The sequence below is a fragment of the Pinus tabuliformis genome, chromosome 1_2, assembly GCF_031772625.1.
Source record: "Pinus tabuliformis cultivar Carrire ecotype Pingquan chromosome 1_2, CPIR1, whole genome shotgun sequence".
Classification (NCBI taxonomy): Eukaryota; Viridiplantae; Streptophyta; class Pinopsida; order Pinales; family Pinaceae; genus Pinus; species Pinus tabuliformis.
Window position 1 is genome coordinate 477,372,071 of NC_142298.1, and position 26,528 is coordinate 477,398,598.

Here is a 26,528-nt window from a genome sequence, read left to right on the forward strand (position 1 = left end):
ATTCCAATATTGTGGCCTTTAATCATAAAGGATATGAACCTCAGTTACCAGCTCAACTCGCTTTCCTCATTCAAGTGAAAGCCCCCAACAAAACTGTTCATCGAATAATTATTGATGAGGGGGCATCTACATGTATTATGTTAATGAGTTGCTAGAAAAATTTAAGCTCACCACCCTTTTCGTGATCATCAACGACGTTAAAATCATTCGATGGATGGACATATACCCCATACGGGATTTTAAGTAACTTTCAAGTTGAACTAGGGGACCAAATGGTAGAAATTGATGTTGAAGTTATCGATGGAAACCTCGATTACACCATCCTATTGGGAAGGCCTTGGATTTATGCTATGGCTGCTGTTGTGTCAACATACTTCAGCAAGATTACATTTCGTTTTCAAGGAGGAATTACAATCGTCGACCAACAAACTTTTCTCCCCAACAGTTCACAAATTACGGGAAGCATCTCGATGATCCATGAAAGCTCTCAATCACTTCAAAATATCGGAGTAGGCTTGCTAAAAGACCCTACATTGATGGGTACTTTTGCCCTACCACCTCCAAACAATCTGGCGGAAGTGGCCACAATGGGAACCTACAATATGGTATCTTCTATTCAGAGGATTTCCGAACATGATGTTAGCATGGATCATTGCCAGGTATTGCCTCCAAGCCCCATAGAAATATTGTAGCAATCAACGTTCTCGGCCTGGGCGGCAAACACAAATCAATGCTCATGGAGCGTTTGGGTAGATAGGTCTAAGGAATATGGTACCTCTTCAGATCCTTGGTCACATGTATGTTCTACAGACGAAGGGATCGTTCAGTCAATGATGATAGGAGAGGCACCATGGGAATATTACCACCATCGTTCCCATCTTCTGGATTACAACAACGATTGTTCTCGTGACCTTAATCATCCTTCAGTTTTTGATTTCCTATCAAATACTGTAAATATGGTGGATTTCAAGCGAAATCTATCCAATATTGAAGAAACTATTGCCATAAATATCTCGACCAAACCAGATGTTGTAGAGAATATTCATGTCGGCAAATCTTGTTCTTCATCAGAACTGGAAGTATATTACACTCTCTTTTGCAAGTTCAGAGATGTCTTTGCATGGTCATATGAAGAAATGCCAGGCATTGACTCGAGCATAGTTGAACATGAAATCAAGATGTATCTAGATGTCAAACCAGTATGACAATGGCTTCGGCAGGTGCACCCGAAGAAAGCCGCTACCATTAAGGCAGAAGTTGAAAATTTTTTACATGCTGGTTTCATTTACCTGGTTCCTCTAACTGATTGGGTATCGAATATTGTTCCTGTGATGAAAAAGTAAGGAACAATTAGAGTGTGCGTCGATTACAGGGATGTAAACCAAGCTTGTCCAAAGGAAAACTACCCTACACCCTTCATTGACCAGATAATTGATGAATGTGCCAGATGTGAAATATTTTCATTTATGGATGGATTTTCAGGGTATAATCAAATAAATATCTACCCACAGGACCAGTCAAAGACTGCATTTATTTTTTCATGGGGCACATTCGCGTACCGCAAATTACCTTTTGGTTTAAAGAACGCAGGGGCAACTTTTCAGAGGGTTATGAATATGCCTTCCATGACATCAAGAACATCATTCAACCATATCTCAATGATCTTCCAGCTCATTCGCGAAAGCGGACTGATCATCCATAGCATTTGAGAGCTATATTTCTACATTGTCGATACTACAAGATACGACTCAATCCACACAAGTGTGTGTTTTGTGTCGATTCTGGTCATTTACTTGGCTTTGTGGTTTCAAAGGATGGGATTCATCTCGACCCATGTAAGGTTTAGGCAATCATCAATATGCCTCCACCTTCAAAGTTGCTCTAGATTTAGAAACTGCAAGGGAAAGCAAACTTTCTGAGGAGGTTCATTCCAAATTACACCAAACTTGCTAAAGTTTATATGCGTCTTTTGAAAAAAGAAGTGCCCTTCAACAGGGATCAGGCTATGCAAGCTTCCTTTGATGCTCTAAAGGAATCCCTAATAAAAGGATCATTAATGTATGCTCCTGACTATCAAAAGGACTTTAACCTGTATCTAGCCGCAATAGATACAACCATCGCAATGGTTTTAGCTCAAGAAGAGAATGGAATTGAACATCCTGTTTATTATTTAAGTCAAAACTTAAATGATACCGAAAGCAAGTACTCCTATGTTGAAAAGCTGGCTCTTGCAGCTGTTCAAGCAGTACAGATATTTCGACACTATATCCTCTTTTGCAAAACTACCATTTTTTCAGATTGCAACCCAATGACTTACGTTATGTCGCGTCAGTTGCTTGGGGGTAAATATTTGAAATGGATAGTTATTTTGCAAGAGTTTGATCTAGAACTCGTAAAATCCAAATCAAAGAAATATTTGGTTTTCGCACAGTTACTATGCGACTTCCCATCGTCGTCCAACGATTCAACATCCAAAGCATCAATCGTGGATGAATATTTGTTTATGATATCGTCAAGTGATCCCTGGTATGGAGATATAATCATCTATCTCCAAACCCAAACATATAGGCCTAATACCTCTTGCTCAGAACAATGACGTGCTCGATACCAAGCAAAATACTACATGATCATTAGTGATACACTTTACCGTCATGGTATCGATACAGTTCTGCGAAGGTGCCTCACCCATGAGGAGGCTGAAAAAGTCCTAATTGATTGTCATTCAGGTGTGTGTGGAGGGCATCAATCTGGTTACGCTATGGTACACAAGATTTTATAAGCAGGTTACTTCTGGCCAACAATGTTCAAAGATTGCATAACCGCAGTTAGAAGTTCCCATGCTTGTCAAATCTTCGACCACAAAACCAGAATACCACCCGCACCTCTACATCTAGTAGTTGCTGTTGGGCCATTGCCAAATGGGGCATAGATTTCATGACATTTGACCCCACCTCGGCCGAGGGGCATGGGTACATCATAGTCGCAGTTGACTATTTTACGAAATGGGCTGAGGCGATGCCTACATTAAACAATAGCAGTGAAACGGCTGCTCTTTTCTTTTTCAATCATGTAGTCTCCAGATTCGGTGTTCCACAAGCTATAGTCACAGATCATGGATCACATTTTTGCAATCACATGATGGTTGAATTGGTTTCCAAATTAGGATTTTCCCATGATAGCTCTACTCCGTATTATCCGCAAGCTAATGGGCAAGTTGAGGCGATCAACAAAGTCCTGAAACACATGCTGAAAAGGATGATTGGGTCCATAAATGGAGTTGGCACCTAATCTTGTACTCAGCCTTGTGGGCATACCAGACATTGGTAAGAAATACAACCAGATTTACACCTTTTTAGCTGGTGTATGGCCTGGAAGTGGTCTTACCAGTTCAGTGTGAAATTTCATCTTTTAAGCTCACAGTCAACCTTCTCCCCTGAACTTCAGAGGAAGAGGCTCGTTTCTTGGAATTAATCCAACTGGACGAAACCCGTCATGATGCCACCTGGGCTAACGAAGTGCATAAGAAATGAGTCAAGGTGCAATTTGACAAGAATGTCAAACCCCGTGTCTTCTCAGAAGGTGACCTGGTCTTACTTTACGATCAGGAATCCGATAAATTGGGAGTAGGTAAGTTCCAGTCTTTGTGGATGGGTCCCTATGTTGTTAAGCATGTATTAGCAAAAGGAGCTTATGAGCTAGTAGATTATGATGGGATCCCACTGTTGCAACCCCGAAATGGGTTGTACCATAAGTGTTACTATGCTTGACTAAGCGTAGTAATCTCTTCATATGCTTTTGTTACATTTTTGTTTTCATTAAGAGTGATCGTTTTGGTTAGGTAATCCACTTTTGCATTTGTTGCAGATGACGAACCTATTGGAATCATTTGTTGGATATGCTAACGGAGTGAGTCGTAATACGCGGAACCTATCTTCTGCAGCCTGAGCCATCTTTGATCCAAGCGGCGAGTTAGTGAGTTTCAGATGGGTATGTATTGGTCGGTTGACGAACAACATTGCTGAATATAGCACGTTGATAGAGCTCCTCTCTGATGCCATCTCACATGGCATATGCTGACTTGTCGTGAGGCTAGACTCACAACTTGTCATTCTACAACTTACTAGCATCTATTCTGTTCAAAATCCATCTATCTATCATATGTTCCTAAGGGTCAAGATTTTGGAAAGACGATTTGATTCTATTCAATATCAACACAATTCCAGAAACTTAAACACATTAACCGATTCATTAGAAAATTATGTGTTAGATAGACATTTGCAACATTTATAAAATAAAAGCATTTCATCAACATTTGCATCAGGATCATATAACTTAACCAAAATAAAGCTCCGAAAATCAAAAATATATATAACTGTTTATAGTTTTTCACATAATGTTCTGTGTCTAGGACAAAATCGGTCATACGACCCAAAAACTCAAAAATGCAAGGAAGCACCCTAGACTAATGGTGCTAGTGATAACAAGTCATCACCTCTTCGATCATGCGTAAATGCCTAGTCCATCAATTGGCTCTCCTGTAGTATGGCGCTGTAATCTCAGAGGTAACTCGTTGGTCCTCACATCTGGAATATTGAGGGTGAGGCCCTTGATCTGATCCTACAATACTGCAAGGGTCTCGGCTACATCTAGATCGTGAAGGATAGCCCTCCCTACAGCCTCTCCTGCTGGAACGATAGCTGCTACCCTCGGGCGCACTGCTGGTCGTACTGGTCCAATATCTACACGAACACATGAGTTTTGATTAGTCTTGATAAACATCTAAAAAGCACAAGAACATTATAAAAGCAATAAACATAGACATGGTCAAAGATTTTTACCTATGACACCCCACTGCTCGCTGGTCGGTAGCACCAAATCTGGGTCACCCTGGAAATCCATCCCGGCATATGGATACTTGGCATAAACCATCTATTGACGGTTGAACCACTTGAAGAAGGCATCAGAGAATGAAACCATTGACCACCATGTCTAGCCATAAGGTCAACCCATCTCTACATCCGTGGCTCAGTCGGTGGTGGCAGATCGAGTGAAATGTACTATGGTTGCATCAGTGGGATCTTCTCCAAGGCAAAAGCGGTCATAATAGAACCATAACCAAAGTTCTTGGATCTTCCATTTTTTACCTTGTTAAGCTGTTCTTTTATCATCGGAAGTACTGCATCACACCAGTTGAATACCTTTGGTTCAAGGCATTCCAAAGCATACTGCATATAGGACCTATTGGCCAAGTGAAGGGCCGTGTTGCCAGCTAATCTAGCAAAGGTAAATAAGATAGTCCTCAAGGACCGGTCAGTGACGTCTCTAATACTGATCTTGTCATCCCTGCTCGGCTGAGATCCATCTCTACAGTATCGACGAATATAATCCCTCATGGATTCGCCCCCACGGGCGGAACCTGATAGTGAGAGAGGGGCACCACGCCTCGATAAACTAGTCAAGAAGTAGATATCCTCAAAAATCAAAGGGATGGATTTACCTCTAATCTGGAACACTTGGTTGGTAGGATCCCATGCATCGAGGAAATGTTGCAAAAAGTTGATTTGTTGCCTCATGCTAGATATGCAAAAGAACTTGAGCAAGCTAGAGTTCCGCAATGCAGTTACCGTACCCGGATCATGGAAGGCAACCATGTCCTCTTCTTCATGCTCGCATTCATGCCATGTAACGACCATCTTGCTCTGATGAATCTCTGAAAAACAAACAAGAGAAGAATTAGGATCCTGATTTGACAAAAAACAGGCAAAATTTCCATGAAAATCAGTGCAACAACTTTCCTCCTTGTGCCCATCTCACCCTGGCTGTGTACTGGGTGAGATGCATACTGACAAGCCAATGGCCAGCCCAGAATGCATCTCACCTTTCGATGTATACTAGGTGCGGTGGGGAGAGAACGAATTGTTCAAACCCCAGAGGCCCAGAAAAGCAAGAAAACATGCTCAGAATTCAGAAAGGAAAGAATGTAATTGAAGAGCTCAGGTTTAGCTCCTACCTGGTCCAGACGGCGTCAAGAATCGTCCACAAAATCTCCCAGAATCAACTGATTAAAATTGAAGGGGAAAAGCACCTCCAAAGCTCCAACAATCCCAAATTCGAATGAAATGGTAAAATGAGGGGTAAAAACTACTTTTAAGTTACTTTTCGCGTAATTCAAGTAAGGTATTAGTTTTTTAATTCATTATTCAAGCGTGTATTCTCATTTCTAATCAGTTTTATGGAGCAATTAAATAGGTAGTACGACCGTCAAGAGAACACAGTGTTAAATATGAATCGAACATCTCTGACCATTATCACGAGTAGTTTTACGTGAAGTTCAAGCTCGTTAAAAAATAAACCTAGCAATGAGCATATGTTCCACCAGAGTTTAAGCTCATTAAAAAACGAACCCACCTTCGGTAAATAACCATTGTGATTGCATTATTATCAGCTTTTGAACCTTGGTCGTGTTCTTACCATCACCTCCACTCCTTTTTAGTTGATCGTACACCTCCATTTGATTGTTTACCCCCTTTTTGAGGAATAGCTGCAACGAGTGGTTTTATTAGCCACCTTCTTTACACTACCCTAATCGAAAAATTTCCAAACCTTACCTGGAACCAGTTGCTATCCGAAAACATCACTCTTCCCTCAAATACGAGTCTCCTTTAAGCTCTTTTCATCTGACTCGTAAAATATGAAAAGATTGCCAAGCAATTGGCCTCTCCAGCTCGTTAAAGTGATTGGAAGTGCCATCCCTCCTCTAGATTTTAATCTTTTTGGACCTGAGGGATCATTGCACAAAAATATTGAGCTCTTGTCTTGTTCAGCTCATTAAAACTATCAAAAAGTCATCCCTTTCGTATTATTTTATACTTTTTTCAGACATAAGGGATTATATTATGAAAAATGATTACTAGAGTTTCCCTTCCATCTCTTTTTAGACTCTCTAAAAATGAAAATGACTGAGTTTTCTTTGTCGTTAAACTCATTAAAACAATAGCAATGAACTTGTCCATGCATACAAGAGTGAGTTTCACTATTGCTAGGCTCGTTAAAACATAGCGACAAGTTTTCCCGAAGGGAAAATTATAGAACAAGCATATGTTATCCTCCTCAAGCTTGACAAAAATAAAGAGGTACTGGTCAGAAATGACTGGGGAAAAATTGGGAAGAAAACTTGAAGAAACTTTATTGGTAGCAAGTCGCTCTTGAACATGACACTTTCACTCCATCACCATGATTGAGTCGGGTTGGGTTATTCTGTTCACCGGTCATATCACCATTGGTCCTCTGTACCATCCATTTTTGGGGTTAACGCTACCAATCCATTTCAGTGTTGCCGATATGTTCAAGAGAAGTCGCTCAGAGAATTCACCAACCCAGCTTATGTCTCATCCACTGCAATACCTTCATGCTTCATTCTTTCATGACTGCCACCGTGAACCTTGTATCATCAGATCGTTTTCATCTCCACAAAATCATTAGCTCCGTTTCGTGTCGTAGATGTGGGATTCATTAAGGCCCTCCTACGACAGGTCACTTCTTATCGACATCAGCTCATTATTCAAGAAGTCGACTAAGGAACAACCCTTTCAGTACTTTGAAGCTTGCATGCCTCAATGGTAAGTTTCTCACTTCCGGCGACAAGTTTACATCAATGGCCTTTGACCAGGAGATTTTGCGTGGTGTTCAACATCGACTCATGTATTCACACCACATGAATTGTACTGTAGTACCTTGAGGGTCATTATCATTATCGGTGATTCCTCTCACACCTGTTAATAGCTTACATCATTGGCTGGTAATCAAGCGATGTCTTTCCATGTTCGACTTCAGAACATCTTTTCACATAGATCGACTTGTACTTCGGGCGAATATTGAACAAGTTTGAAGACCCTGGATCTAGTTTCATCTATTTGGGCTGTGATATATTTAGGAAAAATAAATATTTCAAATGTACATCATAGCTGCACAGATAATCATCCAAGCCAAAGGATGATGGCTCTACCAGAATCATCAGTCTGTCACACAGACAGTTGTCTGTCATATGTACATGAAAATGAATTTATAAAGCTGAGCATGGGAATGCCCGTCTCAGCTAGATCATGAAAATATTACGAAGATAATGTATTGTATTGTATCTTATTACAGGTCACCTTTCAGTTCGAAAAACCTCGAATCCTCATGATAAAGCATTTCACCTGACATCAGAAGATTTACGACCTCATGCTTTAGGGGGCAACTGTTATAGACATATTTGGGCACTGCAACCCCAATCTCATATTTACATAAACCAAGGGATTCTAAGCCCCTAAAAGTGTTGTTTCATACCCTAAAGGAACAAGGTTAGCTGATTACATCATCTCCCAGAAGTTCTCCATGAAAAACTGCTCAGAACTGGTCAAAACTGGACCATCTCACCTGCTCCATGGTCAAGGTGTGATGCATCCCACCTAATGCACACGGGGGGTGCAATGCATACTAAAAATCCCTTTTATAGGGTGTGATGGGCGAGAGTAGACAAATGGCAGAGACAGTTTACAAGGTGGATGATCATGGAATCTTCCAGAAACTTCTCCTATGACACTTGCCTCTCTGAATTCACCCAGGGATGAGTAAGAGATCATGAAGTCTCCAAGTGGAACCAAGAACTATAAGAGAAATGACACTAATCAAAAACCCAGAAGCTGACTCACCCACCTGCAAACATCTATATATGGATCCCTCATCCTAGAGATCTGAAGGCTGGAATTTTGTATCTTGTAAGGAAGTGCTGTTGGTTTCTCTGTAGAACATCATAGTGTTGGGTGATCTAGCTTTTCATGAGGTGAAGAGCGCTTTCATGCTGGGAGGATGGCACTGGGTCAGATCAATGGGTTGTAATCCTCTCTTCTACTACTTCTATCAATAAAGCTATTTGAGATTTCCTCCATATTCTTGTATATCTCTGAATCTTGTATTGATACATGCATTTGTATGGTTAATATATATTTGATCCTATATTGTTTATGATTATAGATCTCTATGCTTTTATGGTATTATGCTGCTTTGACTCTATAGGTGTTCTTTGAAGTGGGACAAGTGAGGAAGGAGTGGCAAATATCTATCAAAGGGGAGAGGAAACAAGCAAGGAGCCAAGCGAAAGATGGAGGTTGGTACTCTCTGCTTCTCTCTCATCTATTTCTCATAAAGGAAAACACAAGTGACTTTAGTTTGTTTGTTTCTAAGATAGCTACCCCTCTTAGTGGGACTAGCAGCTTTGAATGGACACTAGTTTTCCCGATAACGACGAGTGATCGTTTCTAATGTGCACAAACATCCAACAACCTTAGCCGATGCTACTAGAGCATATGCCAAAGCCACTAGCTCAAGTGTTCTCTTTCTGATAGCTGAGAATGAGCGAATCGCTGAGGAACTATAGATGACCGAGCAGGGAGGATAATTGGTTGCAACATCTACTAGAGAAGAATTGAAAAAGGCTATACTAGATGAGGTATTGTCCCTTGACACAATCATGAGGCCGTTGTATTCCAAGTTGGGGACTGTGCATAAGGAAGTCGTCCATCTCAATGGATAGCAACAGCGATGTGCTAGTGTTGGGTCCCTATAATACTAGTGATTACCCCATTACTATTGTAGTTATACCCCTTATTTATATTTTTGTGCCCCTATTACCCCTATGTTGTTATTTATGTGCCCCATAGAATCCCTCTATTGTTATTTTTGTGGCTTTATATTATTATTGTTAGGTCGGCTGGATTATATTGTGACTCCTTAGACTCCTATATATAGAAAGGAGGTTTTGTCATTTGTATCATCCAAGAATTGTTCATTTATGTAATGTAAAGGAGGTTTCCCCCTCGAAGAGGCTGAATTCTAAGGCGTTGACCTATCTTTTCTATCTTTTCTTGAGCTGGATTCATAACATTTGGTATCATAGCTTTGGATTCTAGGGTTTCGCTGCTCCAAACAGGTCATCGTGGAATTTTTGCTATAACTTTTTTTCTGTGATGTTTCAGAAGTTGCAAAAAAAAACCCATTTGAGAAGAAATCACGCTGAACCTTGGGTCCAAATTTCAGAGCTTTTCGCGCGATATTTGCGGAGATATGATCTGAGGAAGTTGGTCTTTTTGCAGACTCCTGAATTACATTCAAAACAGGTGACCTGGGGAAAATCGTCATAACTTTCTCTCTGGGGATCGGATTGAAATTTCGTCAGAAGGTATAGAAAGAGAACGGATTGTAGTTTCTTGTATGTGGGTTTTAGATTCAAAGGTTGAAACAGTGACTCGTGGCACGTCATACAAATTCGCTCTACTGAACTAGTCTAAAAGCAAGTCACTGTGGGAGATTTCACATAACTCTTCCGTGGAGAATCCAATTTGGGTCAGACTTGTGGCATTGGAAAGAGGACGCAGAAGGCTACTACAGATCACAATTTTAGAACTAGATGATTCAAAATTACGGAGATACATCAAATTCAATATCAGGCTTCTATAAAGTGAAAAAAGGTGTGTAGTTTTTTTTTAAATTTTTGTGTAAGCTTGGTTTAACGGAATTCAAAGGGCATAGTAAAGAATTATTATCGGTAACTGATGCCCCAAGGAAAGAAAATGCAAACACCTAGTAAGAAACCTGAAAGCTCGAGCATGACTCATGAAGAAGAGGAAGAAATGCTAAATGATATATCAAAATTACAAGAACAAGTGCAACAAATGTCACGCTCACAAAAGCTAACAGAAGCTAAGATAAGATGTGTGGAATCTAAGATAAATGGTGTGGAATCTAAGATAAATGGAGTGGAATCTAAGATAAAGGGCATGGAAGCTAAGATGGATGATTTGAAGACAGATTTGAGGACAAATTTGAAGACAAACATGGCAGATTTGAAGACAGATTTGACAAATTTTCTACAAGAAATACTTACTAATGGTGAAAAGGTTGTAAAGGAAACTCATGATGTGAACAAAAGTAATGTTAATCATGATTCCATAGATGCTAATGTTGGATCGAAGACCCACCATATTCCAAAAATCGATATGAGGAAGTTTGATGGCAAGGATCCCGCCACATGGATATTACAGATGGAGCAGTTCTTCGATCTCAATAATGTGCAAAACACACAAAAGGTACGTATGGCAACCGTATATTTGGAACCAAATCAGTTTGTATGGTATCAATGGCTTTGCTCTCGTAAAAAATTTATCACTTGGGCAATTTTTACGGAAGAATTGATAGCACATTATGAAGATACAAAAAGCAACACTTTTTTTAGCCAATTGATAAGTCTCAAACAAAATGGTTCAGTAATGGAGCACATTGAGGAGTTCCAAAAATTGAACATAAGGGTAAAAGATATTCTAGAGGAGCATAGGATTGATGTGTTCATAGGGTCTTTAAAGGATAATATCCAACATGATGTTTGCCTTTGGGAACCTGATTCATTAGAGAAGGCATTCAGGTTAGCAAGAAAAATGGAAAGCAAAATTATGGCAACCAGGAAGCATACCACTTACAACTATAAAGACGGAAGTGTTGTTGCCCCTAGTCTTCCACAACCTATAAGGTTGACACCACAACAATTGGAAGAAAAAAGAGCAAAATGGCTTTGTTACAGTTGTGATAGCAAATACACTAAAGGTCATAAGTGTGCTGAGAAGAAATTATTCTACATAGATTGTGAAGAGGAAGAAGAAAAGGAGCAAGAAAGGTCAAAAGAAGAAGATATACTCCAGGAACAAAGCCTTGATGAAGAAAAAATAAATCCGACCATATCTTGTAATGCATTGGCGGGAATTACCACTCCTCAAACCATCAAGATAGAAGGACAAATCAAGAAGAAAAAGGTAATAGTGTTCAAAGCAACAAAGGCCTTTGAACATCTTAAAGAGGCAATGTGCCAGGCATCGGTCTTAGCTACACCGGACTTCACAAAAACCTTTATTGTGGAATGTGATGCTTCAGGAAATGGAATTGGTGCTGTTCTAATGCAAGATGAAAGACCCATTGCTTTTGAAAGTCGTCCAATCAAGGGAAAGTTTTTAAGCAAAGCTATTTATGAGAAGGAAATGTTGGCAATACTCCATGCACTTAAGAAATGGCGACCCTACCTAATGAGAAGACACTTCAAGGTAAAAACGGATCATGATAGCCTTAAATACTTTTTAGAACAAATATTATCCTCTGAAGAGCAACAAAAGTGGGTCACAAAGATGTTGGGTTATGACTTTGAAATCATCTACAAAAAAGGGAAGCAAAATGTGGTGGCAGATGCACTCTCAAGAAAGGATGAGGATGTGGAAGCATTGTTGTGCGCCATTTCTATTATCCAACTAGATTGGATAAACGAAGCAAGGGATGAATGGAAGAATGATGAAGAAGTGTGGGCACTTATTTGAAAGCTACAACAAGATTCCAGTACGTCTGATACATTTAGCTGGAAAAATGATTCATTATGGTACAAAGATCGCTTATACCTCTGTAAGAATTCCCAGCTAAAACAAAAGATTCTTATGGAATTGCACACTTCTCCCTTAGGAGGGCACTCAGGATTTTTAAAAACTTACCACAGGGTTAAGAAGGAATTTTTTTGGGATGGCCTTAAATCAGATATTCAAAAGTTTGTGGCGGAATGTTTGGTTTTCCAACAAAATAAAGTTGAAACAATTAAGACACCGGGTCTATTACAACCTTTATCCATTCCAAGCCAACGTTGGGAGGAGGTTTCAATGGATTTTATCACAGGTTTACCCAAGTCTGAGGGAAAGAGTGTCATCATGGTGGTAGTTGACAGACTTACCAAGTATGCACATTTTTGTGCATTATCACATCCATTTAAAGCCAGTACAGTTTCTACTGCATTTATGGAAACAATTCAAAAGCTACATGGAAACCCAAAGATTATTGTAAGTGACAGAGATCCCATTTTCACTGGAAATTTTTGGACAGAATTATTTTCTTGTCTTGGTACTCAGTTAGCTCATAGCTCGTCTTATCATCCTCAATCTGATGGGCAAACTGAGATAGTAAACAAATGTTTGGAAGGATATCTTCGTTGCTTTGTATCTGATAAACAGACACAGTGGGTCAAATGGTTGCCTCTGGCTGAATGGTGGTATAACATTTCCTTCCATACAACAACAAAAATGACCCCATTTATGGCACTTTATGGTCATCAACCACCATCCATCACATCATATTTAAGAGAAAATTCCAAGGTTCAGGCAGTGGAACATCACATCGAACATCAACAACAAGTCCTCCAACTCTTAAAGGATAACCTCGTGTTGGCACAAAATAGAATGAAACAACAGGCGGATCAACATCACAGTGAAAGAAGTTTTGATGTAGGTGATTGGGTATTCCTACGGCTACAACCATATAAGCAAATGTCCCTAAAGCAAGCTAAGAAGGATAATAAATTATCACCAAAGTATTATGGTCCGTACAAGGTGTTGCAAAAGGTTGGTACTATGGCATACAAATTGGAGCTTCCTGCAGCTTCTCGATTGCACCCAGTTTTCCATGTTTCATGTTTAAAGAAGGTTATAGGCGACAAGCTCCCAGTGCAAGAAATATTGCTAGAACTTGATGAGGAAGGAAAAATTATATTGGAACCGGAAGCAGTCACAGAAACAAGAACTCGACAGCTACGAAATCGAGCAATTTCAGAGTATCTTATCAAGTGGAAGAACTTATCCGCTGAATATTCCACATGGGAGGATGAGAATTTTATGCAGAAGTATCCAGAACTACTCAAGCATTGAGGACAACACTTTTTTGAAGGAGAGGGGCATGTTGGGTCCCTATAATACTAGTGATTACCCCATTACTATTGTAGTTATACCCCTTATTTATATTGTTGTGCCCTTATTAACCCCATGTTGTTATTTCTGTGCCCCATAGAATCCCTCTATTGTTATTTTTGTGGCTTTATATTATTATTGTTAGGTTGGCTAGATTATATTGTGACTCCTTAGACTCCTATATATAGAAAGGAGGTTTTGTCATTTGTATCATCCAAGAATTGTTCATTTATGTAATGTAAAGGAGGTTGCCCCCTCGAAGAGGCTGAATTCTAAGGCGTTGATCTATCTTTTCTATCTTTTCTTGAGCTGGTTTCATAACAGCTAGAAGAGCACATATCTTGTTGAATGTGTATGCTGTTGTTGATTACATGCAAACATGGGTGATGAGATACAAATGAGTTGTGCTTCACTTGCTTAAGATGATGAAGCCCAGAGTGCTCGAGCTGAAGTCATGCACCCAGAGTCAGATCCAGAACTATGAAGATCTCCCATAGCTCATGACTAGTTTACAGGCTTCCCATGCATGTGTATTCTAGAGTATGGATGTTGTTGTGTGCACACATGTGATCCCATCTATTGGGACTCTCGCTTGGGTGAAGACACAGGCACATGTTCGACTGGAGCTTGACTCGTACTTCAATGACTTGATGCACATAGCCACTAGCCCAGAGTTGGTGATCAGTGCAGACACCATGCACAAGTATGTTGCTAGTCCAACACCACTCAAAACAATGATGTGCATGCTTTCAGACGAGTTGGACAGAGGAGCCTGAGCAGTGTACCCAAATGTTGTGGAGGCAAGAGTTTTTTTCCAGAAAGATGTCACCTTGGAGCACACAGACACTATCGTGGACTACTGAGCTTGGCATCAGTTCGCTATTGTTAACCATGAAGAGGATGTCAAAGAGTTGGTCTTCCAACAATTCTCTGAGTCATAGTGATGTCTTGCATGGCTTTCTCAAGCCATTTTGTTTCACATGGGTACATGTGCATTGTAATGTAATGTCTTGTCAAGTGTAAGTCAAGTGTTGATAGTTGGATGTAACAATCATAGAGTAGATGAAAAGTCATGAGGGTAGTTGAACTGTCACAAAGGGGAATGTCAAGGGCCACCCCACCCTTTGTTATAAATAGTCCCTCATAACTCATTGTATAAGATTTTTGGCCAACCAATCTTTTGATAGGACTATCCCAGAGAGAGCTTGGATAGTATTGTAATGAGCCTTGGCTTCTCCACTGCGTAGAGATAGTACATCTCTTCGAAGGAGTAGGTGGTTGTGGCTATAACATTCCACTGTCGGAGCTAGTGGTTGGACATGGATGTGTTATATGAATAGAACTTACACTTCTTAATATAACAAGAGTCAACACATTTCATGCATATGTTGTATTGTATTTTAGCTATCTATTTACTCTAAATGATACATGTATCTATTTGCTTACACATGCATGTATAGCTATTTATATGTATGTATGTATGAATCTTTCTGAAATGTGTTGTTGGTTTAACCATCACTTTGGATTGCTAGCTTACTTGCCTTTCATGTTGTGATGCATCTTTGCTCATTTGTTCCCTTCTTAACTCCATGCTATCACAGGTTTCCAAGGGGTGAACTCAAATCACCCTCCATGTGTTTGAACCTCTCATGCACCTTCCTTGGTCTACTGCATATGTCACACCCTTGTTACCAACAGAGACATCTTACTTGCTTCTGTGTGAAATCGCGGTCAAGGCATTACCGTACAGCCCACTACTGGGAGTCCTACACCAAACGACCTGAGGTCTAATTGGGACTTCCTACTAGGGAGATCCCCTAACATGTTGGTAGGTCCAACACCATCAATAGAAGATTTGTAGAAAAAATGTTATAGCAAAAATGCCACGATGGCCGTTTTGAAGCAGCGAAACCCTATAATCCAAAGCTCTGATACCAAATGTTATGCAACTAGCCCACAAATAGATAGATCAACGACTTAAAAATTATCCTGTTTGAGGGGGAAGTCTCCTTTACATTACATAAATGAACAATTCTTGGATTATACAAATTAAAATACTGCTATTATATAAATAGGAGTCTAAGGGGTCACAATATAATCAGAGCCTACATAACAATAATAATGTAAGGGCACAACAACAATAATAAGGGGGCTACATTAAAAATAACAATAAGGGGGCTACACTAGTATTATAGGGACCTAACAAGTACAACTCAACCATCGTGGTAGAGGCAACTCCAACCCTAAGGTGTTTGACTCAGGTGACATTCCAGAATCTTTTATTTAGGGTAGGATATTTATTAAAGGGCATAAATACAATGACCAAAATACATGACAAAAGATAAAACTAAGTGCAAAAGAAAAAGTGGGGCTAGAGCTAAGAAAGAGTGTAGAAAATAAAATAGAAGAGAAAACTATAGTACAGAGGTGGGGAAGCAGCTACGAGCTACTAGGTGAAGTGAAATTTGAAGTCATGGTTATTTATGGGGAGGGGTTCGACCCTCCCTTCTAAGGTGTGCAATATGTAGGTATGTTGGACAAATGCCTCGTTAACCTGAAAGGGAAAAATCCACAAGGCCTGAAATTTGGCGTGCTTATCTTTGTCCTTATGGGATTTATCCCATTTGAGATCTAGGTCACCCACATTAAACTCATTATTCCCTGCGATTCTTTTATCAAACTACCTCTTGATTCGACTTTGATGCATGGAAAACTTCTCCCTAACTTTTTTTATTTCTTCCTCTAGTTTGAGAATGGTGTCAGTTCAGCTTTGCATGATAGTAAAAGGTGTGCCCCACGACTCTTGCTACAACTGGATAATGGGTAGGTACAAGTTTGGCAATAAAATGGATTCTTTCCCCATAGACTAGGAAATAAGGGGGGCATTCCAAGAGATTGTTTCGGGGTGATATGGTTAGCCCACATGCAATTGTTTAAGGCATTGTGCTAGTTTCTTTAGTGTGACAACAAGTTTTTATTGATAATGTGGATTAGGTTTTTATTGGTGGACTTTGCTAAACCATTGCCTTGGGGATAATAGCTAGTTGAATGTTTCAAAACAATACCATTTTCCAAAGCAAAACCATATAACTTGAAAGATGAGAAATAAGTAGCATTATAAAAAATGAGGGAGGTTGGAATGCCGAACCTGGTCATGATGTGGTTGCTAATAAAAGATATTACCTCTTGATCATTGATTTGTCACAATGGGATGGTTTCCACCCCCCTCATGAAATAGTCTATAGCTGTGAGAATGTACTTGTGTTGTTTCAACGAGTGTGGCACAATTTTCCCCAATGACATCCAAACCCCACTGTTGAAATGATTATTCCACTACTATAGATTGGAGTGGGGAGACTGACTGAGATTCTCTTCCAGTGAACTTATGGTAGATTGAGCATTTACAAACATACACATGAGAATTCTTAAACAAGGTGGGCCAGTAAAATCCCACTCTCATTATTTTATGGGTTGTGGTATCACTGGTGTAATTCCCCCTACTGGCCCATCATGCAACTCCTTTAGCACCTGCTGGGCTTCGCCAGATTCCAAGCATTTGAAAAGTATGCCATTGTGGTGTTTATGAAATAGGTTTCCTTGTATTAACTGATAGGATGAATCTTTAAGCCTCACAACCCTTTTCTATTTTGTGGACAAGTTAGGAGGTAGGGTCCCTTTTCCTAAGTATTGCTTCAGATCGACATACCAAGATGAAAAGTTGTGTGTCATCGTGAGGTTGTTCTGGTAAATCTCAATCTCATGGTCCCAACCTTCTAATTCTTCATTTTGTTGGTGATCCGGATTTAAACAGGAACGCAATAAAATACAGAGATAACCATAAAGACAAATATGCAGCGGAAATAATACTTCATTTCATTACTGTAAAATACTGAAATATGCTTACAAATAGAAATGGAAATAACCCAGCTAGGGCGATGGTAGCTTATCTCTGAGAAGAGATGTGTCGGCTACATGCCTCTGAAATGTTCTCCAAAAACTGTGTTACAATGAGGCTCGAGGGCCTATTTATTGTTGAGAAACAATGGAAAACCCTTCACATTCCAAAACCTGACCCTAGAAGATGAAACGCCAAATTGTGGGCCCCGTTTTTGGGTAAGTTGGTACATCAACTTCCCGGGGTCGCGAATTGGTCGTACTATCTCCGTTTGATGCGCATGATAGCCCGTTGGAAAGATCTCTCCGAGGACTACGACGGAAGAGACGATTTTTAGGCAGAAAAATCGCTGGCGGTGGATTTTCCAAAAAACGTCGTTTAGGGCCTTAAAAAAAAACGTCGTTTAGGGCCTCAAAACGGCTCCGGAAGTTTAGGACCTGAAAAACTACTAAAAATAGTAAACTATGCTATAATTAAGGAAACAGAAAAACTGAAAGAGGCAGTTGTGGGGGTCCAAATGGGATAGGTGGGTGGCCACCAACATCCACCTGGATCATTCCTCCCCACTTAGGAAGCAATGGTCCCCATTGCGTTGAGTTCCTCCCTGAGATGAGGAAGCTTCTGCTGAGCTGGGTCTCTAGTGAGCTGTTCTGCAATCTCTGATGTGTCCAGAAATGGTGGGGAGCATGGTCGGCGACGGTCCACATTGAACACTCGGTGCAAGCGAAGGAATGGAGGAATGCTGTGCTTCAAAGTATTGTTTCCCGTAGCCTTGTTACTGGTGTAGGGACCATGTCAAAGTGGTTTGAGTTTCTGATGGGTTCTAGTAAGGCGCTCCCTCTGCAAATGTAACCAAACTTTGTCGCCCACCTGAAACTTACATGGTACCCCTCTGGGTAAGGAGAAGTTGTTCCTGTGTTCTGTCACGACTGTATCCCTTTGTTGCTGCTGCTGTGTGGAGGAACCCTTCGTGGGGGTCATGGATGTAGCAACGATCTTCCCCTTACTTTGGGAGCGAACCAGACAGAAAATAAATTTCCTAGTCTGTGAGATGAGCTTGCTGCCTTTCTTAGAAGTGATCAAAGAGGTGGCGGTAGGTGGGGCTGCCTCCAGTATCCTATATAATGAATTATCCAAAGAAATGATGACAGCGCGAGGCCTTGACTCATACACAACATGTCTCCTCCACAAGTATGGCTGGCCTAATAGTACATCACAAACATCCAGAGGTGTAACATCACACAATACCTTGTCTGTGAAGGGCTTGATGCTGTAGGGAAGACGACACTACTGGTGAACTTTGAGATCTCGTCCTTCGTGAAGCCAACCGATACTGTACGGCTGTGGGTGTGGTGTAGTTGGTAGGCCCAACCGCTTCACGACCTCTGCTGAAATGAGGTTCTTTTGGCTGCCATTGTCGACAATGAATTGTAGTGGCGAACCCTTCACCCACATCTGTGAGTGGAAAAGATGTTCCCCCTCCTCTGGATCTTCGGGCTCATTTTTCTGGATATTGGCAGTAGCAACAGTGGCGCTGGGATCCGCATCAATGATCTGCTTCCCTTTGTCATTCCCCTTGTTGGGTTCTGACTCAGAGTCGGAACATGCATTTGATTCGGAAGCCTTCAACTCAGCCACCAGCGACTGCTTGGTCCGACACTCACTTGTGTTATGAGTGGGACTCTTGTGGAACTCACACCACTTTCCTGTGTCCTTCTTCGGCTTCGTGGTGTTGTTCTTTTCTTGCGGCTTCGACGGGTTGTCTTGGGTCACCCCGCCTTGGCTTTGTCCTTTGGGCTTTGGATTTGCAGATCCAAAGTCTCGCTTCTTCTATTTGAACTTTTGCTCAATTTTGACAGCGTATCGGTATGCTGTGCCGAGTGAGGAGATGTTCAAGAACTCCATCTCTTCCTGGATGTATCTATGTAGGCAGCCGCGGTATTTGAGCACCAGATGCAGCTCAGAATATTTGATACCCAATTGTGTGCGAAGGGTATGAAAAATGTTTGTGAACTACAGCACATCTTGGTCTCGTCCCTGCCGCAGTGTGGTCCATTTGATGTATTTGTCCTCATAGCTTTTGACAGGGTAGTACTGCTCCTTGATGGCATCCCGGAAGTCATTCCAAGTGGGTGCGGCTGAAAACAGTGAGCCTGTACTTTCATCCTTCTGTTCGCAGTAGGTTTCCCACCAGTCCTTGACGTGGGGGGCTGCTTTGAGAAGAGCGAAAACAATCTTTTCCCGACTTGAAAATTCATGAACAGAAAAATACCCATCGAGCAGATTTAACCATTTATCTACGGCATCTGCATCTATTTGACCCTCGAAGATGGGGATTTCAAAATTAACTTGTACCTTAAACGGTGCGGCATTTCCAGAGTAGCTGTTGGAAGCCGATGCGTCGCCTCTAGGTAACCGCTGAAGGATTTGGGCAAAGCTGTCCATCATCGCGTTCCTTTGTCGCTCGAGGGCTTCTTCGAGCAAGATTTTGATAGGATCTCCTGCCCCCTCGTTTTTCTTCTCATCCGCCATGGGAGGTCGTCGAGATTTGCGAGGCTGGTCTTGCAAAGGTTTGACTAGTTCCAGACCTAACTCCTTATATCCTGACCTCGTTGGGGACATGCAAAGAAAAACAGAGAAAAAGCAGACCGATCTGATACCACTGATCCGGATTTAAACAGGAACGCAATAAGATATAGAGATAACCATAAAGACAAATATGCAGCGGAAATAATACTTCATTTCATTACTGTAAAATACTGAAATATGCTTACAAATAGAAATGGAAATAAACCAGCTAGGGCGATGGTAGCTTATCTCTGAGAAGAGATGTGTCGGCTACATGCCTCTGAACTATTCTCCAAAAACTGTCTTACAATGAGGCTCGAGGGCCTATTTATTGTTGAGAAACAATGGAAAACCCTTCACATTCCAAAACCTAACCCTAGAAGATGAAACGCCAAATTGTGGGCCCCGTTTTTGGGTAAGTTGGTACATCAACTTCCCGGGGTCGCGAATTGGTCGTACTATCTCCATTTGATGCGCATGATAGCCCGTTGGAAAGATCTCTCCGAGGACTACGACGGAAAAGACGATTTTTAGGCAAAAAAATCGCTGGCGGTGGATTTCCCAAAAAACGTCGTTTAGGGCCTCAAAACGGCTCCGGAAGTTTAGGACCCGAAAAACTGCTAAAAATAGTAAACTGTGCTATAATTAAGGAAATAGAAAAACTGAAAGAGACAGTTGTGGGGGTCCAAATGGGATAGGTGGGTGGCCACCAACATCCACCTGGATCAGTTGGATTATGGCTTTACTAGCCAATTTACATAATTTGTGCCCTTTAACTATTTGAGTCGGCTTGAACTCTAGGTCATATTCCTAGAGGCAAGTCATCTAGTTAGCTCTTCATTCACCTAAATCTTGTTGGATGAAAAATGACCTAACAGTCGGATGGGGGACAAACACTATCACATGGTGTTTTAGAATGTAGGGTCAAAAATATTTAAAACACTTTGTAGACCACATAAACCTATTTATCCATGCCTAGGTGGTTGAGCTCTAAACCTTGTGGTCTGGTGGCCATGAAGGATATTGGCCGCTCATCACTGTTACTATCCTTCTAGGTAAGCATAGCGGCTAGGGATGAGTCTGAGGCGAAAGTGTACAAAATTAAATATTTGTTGAAGTATGGGATGTATAGAGAAGGGGTTTCTGCGATGGATTCCTTGATATGACCAAATGGTTCCTTCTCTTCTTGATTCCATTTAAACTCCACATCCTTCTTTATCATATTTTGTCAGGGCTTAACGATCTGGGAAAAATTGGAAATAAAATTGCAGAGGGAGTGGATTTTAGCAAGGAAAGATTGCATACCTTTCTTACCACTAGGGAGCGAGATTTGCGTGATAGCTTTCACATGTTTAGGGTCAATAGTGATTCCATATTTGGTTATAATATGCTCGAGGAGGTTTCCTTTTGATGCTGCGAATATTCTTTTCTTGGGGTTTAGTGAGATCTCACACTTTCGACAATGCTCAAATATTTGCTTCAGATGGTGGAGGTCATCTAATATCTTGTTTGAAAACATCATGAAGTCATCCAAGTAAACTACCATGCTTTGACCCATTAGTCCTCTAAAAGTGATTTCCATTCCCCTCTAGAATGTTGCTTCTACATTGATAAGGTCAAAGGCCATGCACCAAAATGTAAATGTTCCCTAGTTCCTTAGGAACCTCAATTGTCTCTCATTGGTGGGGGGGGGGGGGGGGGGGGTGTGTGGGGGGTGTACATTGTAAAGGTTAATTCGATTCCTAATATTCTCATCACCCCCCAACCTTTGAGCTATTTAAGGGTTTCCCCCAGGTAGTTGATCATTGCCCCCAACATTCTCTAGTTGCGGTTGGTTATCACCTCATATATTCTCCCACGGCGGTTGGTTGTCACCCTTTGTAATCATACTCTGTGGCCATCTCTCTCAGATGATGGGGGGCTCTCTAATCCTCCAATCGAGAGTCTTTCAATAGCATCCACATAACCATCCAAAATCATACCAATTAAATGAAGTATCAAATTAACCAGGACGCCTTTGTGGGTATGGTGAGGTTTGGAAGTGCGTGGGTTAGGAAGTGAACTTGTAGTAGCGATGGACTTAAGACCTTTAGTGATCTGTTAGGTAATATGGAATAAACCCTCATCCTTTCATATGTGACTTCATAGAGAGGGGCTTCCTCTTCCACTAGAGCATCCTCAACTAGAGGAGGTTGAGAGTCTCCTACCCGGAGGTCACCAAAAGGTGGACCAAAGGCGGGATGAAGAGGTGTTTTGGGGGAAGTAGGATGAGGTTGGTTACTCACTTGTTGGGATGTTTCAGGATGAGGAAAGGTGTTAGTGTTTGACATCTTGTGGCCCTCCTTCTAGCACCAAAATATGTTGATAGGATGGAATGTACCATCAACAGTTAGGGGATCTCCCCAGTGGAGAATCCCAATCAGACTCTAGATCATTTGGTCTAGGATTCCCATCCCGTATGTAGGTCTGGATGCCATCTCATTGATTGATTCTTTCCTCAAACGAAAGCGAGAGTATCAGTTGAAAGATAATGAATGAGACTTCAATAAATGCAAGTTGATAGCCGATGAACATCAAATAGAGTAGATCCCATGAATAGCAACAACATAATTAAAAAGCATAAACCTCAAGAAAAGTAATGTTATCAAGACCTAAAATGAGATTCACACATACATATAAAGGTAGGTTACCAATCATGAATAAGTTCATGATCAATAATCACATAAATCATAAGTAAGCACACAATCTACAAAGATATTATACCAAAATCAATAAAACAATTTAATGACATAAGCATAATGAACGCATAATATATACCATCCGTTTGTTGCAAGAAAAGTCTTACAACATAGGAAGACATATGAAGAGACAACACACCAAAGCTCATAGGAACTTTTGATTCATTAAGTTGATAATATTCATGGCACCATCATACATGATCTCCATAATCTGTCAAGGTGGAAATAGACCATTACTCCTTGCATTCATTAAAAGGTTCCAAGTTCTCCAAAAAATACATAAAAAATGAGTCTAAAGCACAAAAGTCCCTTACAATGTGTCATGAGGGTATATTTATAGAAAATAGGGTGACTCTTGGTCTCCCCGTGACTCTTGGAATTCCTCATGACTTTTCAAAATCCTGCTTAATTGTACTCTACTCTATCCTATCTTGCTATGCCCAACAAAACAAATTGATCCTAATCTAACAACTTAGTGATAGATAATTATGGATCATCTATATGCAACTGCTCGACGAGGTAGGTACACCAAATCTTGTACTCAATACCTATTACAACCACCTTCTGTTGTTCTTCATCATGTCTATGGAGGCACTCGAGGGCATCCAGTATGAGAGTTATTTTATTAACCTTGATTTGGTTTGATAGACCAGTTTGGTATACATCCTCACTAGTTCTATCACATACCGCGTGATGTTTTCCTTTGTGACCTACAAGTTCTCCATTCTGGAAGCCTATCTGTAAGGGTCGAGGAGTGCATGAATATCCTGTAGGACCTATTCTTTCTTCTGTACTTCTCTAACTTCCCCAATCGAAGGAACTCCATGCACTTCAGTCACAAATTCCAAATTGCTTAGAAAATACCTGTAGGAGGTGAGAACCTCGTCGATATCTCTGGCTAGCGTATCCCGTGATTGGATTTTAATGCAAATATGGACTTTGTTGTTCTGAGAGGTTACCTAGTCCTTCTTGGGGAGGATTTCTGGTGCCTATGGATACTTGTTTGTCCACGCATGGATACTATTAATGGTTGTGGTAGCTTGTTTCAACATGGTGGTATTTTCTTTCATGTCAACCTATATGGTCAAGAAAGGAGACACACTGTGGTGTAGCTTCAACATCTCTTCATACACCACTGCCATAGTTTCTTTCAGAGTGTCAAATATTCTTTGATTGAGGCTTGTAGTTCTTTCGTGCTTGAGTGAGAAAGGTGCAAGCCTCCATTTTATTCCTCAAGCCTTTTCTTATCTTCTTCTACTTTGGCAATTCTCTGTTCGTATGCGTAGAGCTTGCCTTGGCAGTTTTTGATCTGCTTGCTCATTCTCCCTACATTAAAATTGTTTGTGGCCATAAAGGCAGTTATGGATGAAGAAATCATCTCAAGATTTACCATGGTGTCTAGGACAATATATTTCTTTATGGTCAATGACAAAGGTTTTGTAGGGTTCCTTGCATAATACTTCCTTATTTCCTGCATAATATTACAATTGACTTGGTCAAAAGTAAGTCTTGTGAGGTCCAATACCTCTTCCTCTGCCTCATTAGGAATTCCCAATTCCTTATGTGGTAAGTGGCCTCTGGTAATGGGGGTGGATGGAGGAATATCTAATGGAGGAAGTTCAGCTTGCACATCAAACTCTTGGTGTTGCTATTGTTGTTGGATATCTTGCTTGTTTTTCTAGTTGATCTCTACCTACATTTTCTTTAGCTCCTCTTCTTCTTGGTTCCTTTTTCGTCATTGGCTTTCGTCATTTGTTCCTCTTCCATTCTTTTCTTCTCCTGATCATCCTGCTCCTACCTTTTCTTGACTTCTTCCTCTTGCTTACATCTCCTTTCCAATTCCTCTTGCTCTCTCCTCTTTTCTTCTTGGATCCTTCGTTCCTCTTCCTCCTTTTTTAGTCACTCTTCCTCTTGTTGCTTATTTCTTATTTCTTTTTCACATTGCTTCTATTGAAGATCCTCAGGCTGATTATTTGATTTATATTACTACCTTACCTCTTCTTCTCTTTTCCTTCTAAATTCTTGCTTTTTCCTAGCCAGGATCACATTCCTCTCTTCCAGAGTTTCTCCATCTTCATCTTCATCTTCCTCTTGCTCACTTGAAGGTTCCTCTTGTTCCTCACTTTTATGCCTTTTGAGTTTCACAACTACCTTTTGTCACCTCCCTTTTTTATTGAGCAAGGTTGACCTAGCTTGTAGGATTACATTCTCCTGGGAATGCTCAACCTACTCATCCTCCTTTTCTTGTTGCTCACTTGGGTTGAATTCTCTGGCCGCATTGTACCAGTTTTTTATTTATCTTCGTGACACTACTTGGTATGTAGGTATGACCAGTTAAAATTAGCTTTCTTAGAATGTGTTGCTACCATCCTTTTGGGGTCATACATACGGTGACTTAGGGTCACAAAGTGAAATCCGTTCATGTCCTTGACCTCCGCTTCAACCTATTTAAAGCTTTCAATGGTATATGCCCCAAAAATGAGAGGGAAAGTGGGCCAAGGTTTTTTCTTGAACTTACTCGGTGTCTTTGAGAATCCTATGGTCATATGGTAACATGCTTCCTATGATAGTAATTTGTCTATGATGAACCTGGGAAGTGCATTAGGAGGTTTGTACGATGAAAGACCCTAATGAATGTGCCCTCCTAGATGGGAAACCAATCTGCCACTCTGGTAATCATCTCCATACCTCTCTTATATATGTGGGGGGGGTCTTCTCCAAAGAGCAATTGGTATAAAGGGGCGATGAATGATTCAAATGTGGACTCATGCACACTTTTATAGCCTAGGTCCCATAAGATCTTATAATGTAGATGAACAGGTTCTGCCACATTTTTTGTCCAGTAATAGCCCAAGTTGTCAAAATGACACCTTACACATACTACATCTAACAGGTATGATGCCATATAGAATTCTGACGGTTGATCTGCCTCAGGATTCTTCACTACATGTATGTTAGTCTTCAGTGCAGAAGCAAGGATAGTAGCCTAGTTGAAGATTGTGCCCCTGGTGGCGACAATGTATATGATAGGTACCCAAGTTTCGAGAAATGTATCAATATCATGCCTCCTGTATAATCGATTCATCATTGTGGATAGGAATTGGTAGAATTTCCTAAGGCCTTCTATCCCGTAAACTTGATAACTTTTAAACTAGAAATTAGAATTATCTTGCCACCAAAACCTTAAAATGTCTTTATTTGGTACCAAGAAATCTAACAGCCACTTGGCGTTAAATATCTCTTCCTTCTATGGAAACTTGTAATAAGTAGCAATGTCTGCAGAAGAAATAGTTATGAAGGCCTCGCTTGTGTGGTTCCTTACAACACACCGATTTGTGTCCATATTATGTATAATCTAATCGATCATCTCTGCATAGAGGAAGACTGGTAGGTGTGAGTCCACTTTGTGGAGCTTAAGCCTCTTGAAGTTGAGGTATAGCTTGAAGTCATCTTGGTCATCATGGATTTTCACCTTAGAAAATTTTGTATATTGTCAAACCAGGAGAGTTTGGTGGCCTTGTTGAC